Here is a 4537-nt window from a genome sequence, read left to right on the forward strand (position 1 = left end):
CACCTCCAGTGCTAAGTGTAGATGGCTGTGGCTGACAGGGTTTCCTTGTCCCTCAAAACCCTCTTCCCCCTAGATGTGGTCCCAGTAAAGCGAGTCCTGAGGCGTTTGTAATGTAAGGCTTGGCTCTCGTGTTGAGGCTTTGTCTCCCTGGCCTCACCACCCACCCCTGAATTTCCATGACGAGTTCCTTTCTTTCCGACCTGCAAATTGAATCTGTAACAGTGGCTGTGGGCACAGGAGCATGGTAGTGGTTTATATAAATGTTGTCAGGCTTTGGTTTTTTTTTTATTATTTAACTGCTGTGTGTGTGTTCCAAGTCCGGGAAATGCCGAGCCATGTGGCCACAAGGGAGCCAGCTGGCATCTGAGCTGTGGCAGGAGCACCCTCGGGCCCAAGAGCAGACTCGGGGGGGGTGGCGGGGAGGGCAGCAAAGCCGCACTCAACCAGGAACACTTCAGCTCTCGTTGGAGGCAGGAGCTGGTGTGTACCTCCCAGAGATGGTTGGGTGGAGAGGGTGATGGCCCTCCGAAAGGCCCTGAGCCACAGCAGAAGGAAAAGGAATGAAAGAGGAATGTGGTTTTCAGGGACTCGTGCTTGTGGCTCAGGTGACTGTGTTCTTTTCAAGAGAACATTTTGGGGGCATGGGAGCTTATTAGGTAGAGGCCTCTGAGCACCCCCTGAGAGCAGGGCTCTAGCCGCAGCAATTTCATTCGGCCGCTGCTGACGGTCCTTGCCCCACTGGTGACACTACATGTAGCTGCGCCGTTGGCCCTTTGCTGCTGCGCACAGACCACCTCATCCGTCCTGACCAGGGCCCCGCGTCAGCCGCAGCAGCGCTCTGACCTGTGGCGTCCACTCAGTTATTCACATACCTGCCAGGCCCCGCTAGACAACACCCTGTGCCATTATGTAACACTTCTCAAGTGATGGTGTTTTGTAATCTTGGGGACAGGCTTCTCTCTCCCTCTCTTCTCTCTGACAAATCAGAACAGCAAATCCAGAGGCTGACAGCCAGGACTGGGACAGAGTGCTGCTCGCCGCCAGGGCTGGGGCTGCAGGGGCTGCCTCAGTGTGGGGACAGCCCCTCCCAGCTGTCCTGGGGCCAGGCAGGCCCCCCCAACCCCCACCCCCCGTGGGCTTCCAGGGAAGCTCCATGCCTTTTCAAAGATGTCAGACCACACTTGTTCCAGTGGGGTCTGAGTCTCGTTTCCTGTCGGGCCTGACCACGGAAGGCTATTTTCTATTCCGGGGGATTGTTGTAATTTAAATGATTGTTTTAATAAAAATTCTAAGCTGTCAAAAGTGTCTTGGGCTTCTTTGGTTTGCTTGCCGCCCCAGCCTGGGTGGCAGGGCTTGCTCTTTTGGGCACTGAGGAAACCTGGCCTCCGCCCTCCCTGCCTGCCCCAGGGACCTCACCTGTAACAGAAGGGTCATCTTTTCCAGGTCGACGAGAGCACCCCTTACTGTACTTTCACCTGGGAATGCTCTTCCTTCCCTACCACGCCCCGTGGGGCACTCAGTGTCTTGGAGAGGGTCCCGTTGTGTTTCCTTTCCTCCCTGCCTGTCCTCAGTGCCAGACCTGACAACTAGGGTGCTGGACTCAGCAACCCCTTCAGGTGCTTCTGCTTCCAGTTGTCCCCATTCTGGGTGCTAGAGGAGGGGGTGGGAAGTAGGGACTCGAAGGGCCCTGGGCACAGTCCACTGGACAGATGAGGTGTGCTGTTGTCACAGGCCACGTGGCAATCACACTTCAAGTCAGGAAGCGTTGCTGTAGAGCTCATAGTTTTCTGTCCTGTTTCTGCGGGGGTTTTTTTTGTTTTTTTGTTTTTTTTTTTTATCAGTAAAAATCCTTGAAGACCACAACTACCGTGGGACAGCTCTGTCTCAAATCATGCAGCCTAAAATGAAAGATTCAGGCGGCACAATGTGTTATCAGGCCTTTTTGAGGGCCTGCCACATGTCAGAATGAATACATTTCAGGTCTCTGTTGTACAGGCCAATCCCGAAAATAAGCTATCACAATTCACAAAAATTTCAGAAGTTGGAGATAAGTATATTTTTTAAAATGTATTTTGGAAAGATATGTTTGAAGGCATAGAATTAGAAAATGGCCAAAATTTTTATGTATTTTGTGTGTGTGTTCCAAGTCCGGGAAATGCCGAGCCATGTGGCACAAAAATATTTATTGTGTTTTAAATTTATAAAATTGGTAGCTAATTAGACTTAAATAATATGAAGGTGCTTCACTTCTTAAAAAAATGCAGATTGTTATTTTCAGTGATTGGAAATAGTTTGATTGCCCCTTATAGTGTGAGCCAGAGAAAGTACTTCGTAAATACTGGTCATTTGAAGCTGCCCAGACGATATTTTTACCTGACCTTTTAAAGCCAACCCCCTAAAAGATAGTAATATTCCCATACAGATCCTGAAAGCTCCATTAAATGGGGTGAGAGCAGTAATATTACCTGGTATTTTGGTACTGGGGACACCAGTTGAGTTCTACTCTGCTTTTTTTGTTTGTTTGTCTTGACTGTGCTGTAAACCCAAAGCCGCTGGCCGGACCTCAGGGCTCAATGATAGTGTTTGCAGCAGGGTCCCGTGGGGTCCCCAGGTGGCCCCTTCTGACCTCCCCACCAGCACTTGGTCTGCCTTTGGTCATCGCCTGAGAGCCAAGTGCCTGGTGGCTGCCCCCAGAACTGCCCACCCCAGAAGCCTTCACTTTGGAGGAATGGATAGCGAGCCACCCACATACAACGGTGAATCCTGGCAGCAGGACGCTGGGTGGAAAGGTATTGGTGCAACCGCGTCAAATCCAATTTCTTGCACATCCGGGAAAGGGAGAGTCGAGCCGTCTGCATATCCTCTGTCTCCCTCTCCTCTCCCTACTTGGCCGGCCGGCCCGCCGCGACGGGGCTCCCTGGCAGCCTGTCATGACTGCATTATGGCAGGTTGGCTGCGGCCGCAGTCCAGTCCCGGCTCGGCTGGGGAGTCAGGAGCTCACTTGCAGGGAGCCGGCTCAGGCGGATCATCAGCGCCACCAGCCCCTGAGCTGACTCAGAGAGGAACCCTCGCCGCGTCCTCTCCCGGTGCCCACTTGATGCCCGTCTCACTGGGGCAGCAGCCCCAGAATAGCACCTGGCATCTTGCCTCCAAGCTGAAGAAATCCAGACCTGTGAGGAATGCCGCAGTCAGAGCGGGGAGAGGCTCCCCCGTCCCTGCCGTCCCTGTCCCTGCTGTCCCTGCTGTCCCTGCCGGGCCAGGGGCTCTGCTTCTCCAAACCCGCTTCCCCCTCTGAAAAGAGGGTTGACAGTGACCTCTCTGGGTACCTCTGGAATGTTGTCCGAATAACGTGAGGAGCAGATTCTGAGCAGTACTCAGATTTCTAAGAAAAAGAGGGAGGACGTGAGGCAGTGTCACCATTATTTACAAGTAATAGAAGCGGCACTCGTGAAGTGGCACATTTTTTTTTTTTCTTGACACCCAGCTGGGGAGAGGGCTAAGGAAACCATAGAGCTGAAGGGCTCAGCCCTTCCTGACTTGGAACTCAGACCTGGGTCCCCATCCCTTCTCAGCGACTTGCCAGCCGTGTGACCCTAGGCAAATTACAGGGTTTTTGTGGGGATTAATAAGAGAGCTCTTAGCACAGTGCCACTTGGTTGAGGGTGGCTCTCTGGGGGGGGGGCGGGGAGCTGGGGTGGGCATTGAAAGGAGGAAGCAGAGAAAAGAGCAGTGGTGACCAGAGGAAGCCTTGGCTCCGAGGGGTCAAGCCCACCAGCTGCCCCCAGTCAGGGGTGGGGGGGAGCCGTCCCTCCACCTGTGCCAGGAGCTTTAATGAACCTGCATCTGGCTTGTTTGTCCTCGCTGTGTTTGCCCAGTGCCAGCTGCAAAGCCCTGGAGATGATAGATAACCCAGGCTGGGGCTGCATGGAAAGGATGTTCTAGTGTTGTCACATTAATGCCCACTGTTCTGGTCAATAATTTACCGGAGGCTCAGGGCAAGAGAGGGGCTGGGTGGGCCGCACTGGCTCCGCACCTGGCGCTCTTCCCCAGCCTGTGGGTGCCCGAGCTGTCAGAACCCAACCGCAGACACCAGGGAGGCATGGCAGTGACCTGATTTTCTCTTATCAGGCATAAGGAAGAAGTCCCCATGGAGTCTTGCCCATTTCCAATATAAATAATGTAATTCCCCCGCCTGCCTGCTAGGGGAGGAAGGGGCACTCTTTGATCCGAAGGAATTAAGTCCGTAAACAAAAGGGAAAAGGCTGCGGAGGTGTCTCCTTTCGGGAACCCGCTGTGCCATTTGCCCCGAGAGAAAGGAGTTAAATGCAGATGAGAGAAGAGGATTGGTTGGGGGCAGCCTCCCCCCCACTACCCCCCTCCCCCCTCCCGATCTCCCTGAAGTTGCCCTTTGTCCCCGGCTGAGCCAGGAGACACTCTCCCAGGGTCCCAGCCTCAGACCAGCCCCTGTGTGGTGTCCCTGTTCCCCTCCCTGGACTGGCCCAGCTGGGACCGTGGGCAATTTTCAATGGAGGATGAT

The sequence above is a fragment of the Lontra canadensis genome, unplaced genomic scaffold (assembly GCF_010015895.1).
Source record: "Lontra canadensis isolate GAN:19392208 unplaced genomic scaffold, GSC_riverotter_1.0 scaffold87, whole genome shotgun sequence".
Lineage (NCBI taxonomy): Eukaryota > Metazoa > Chordata > Mammalia > Carnivora > Mustelidae > Lontra > Lontra canadensis.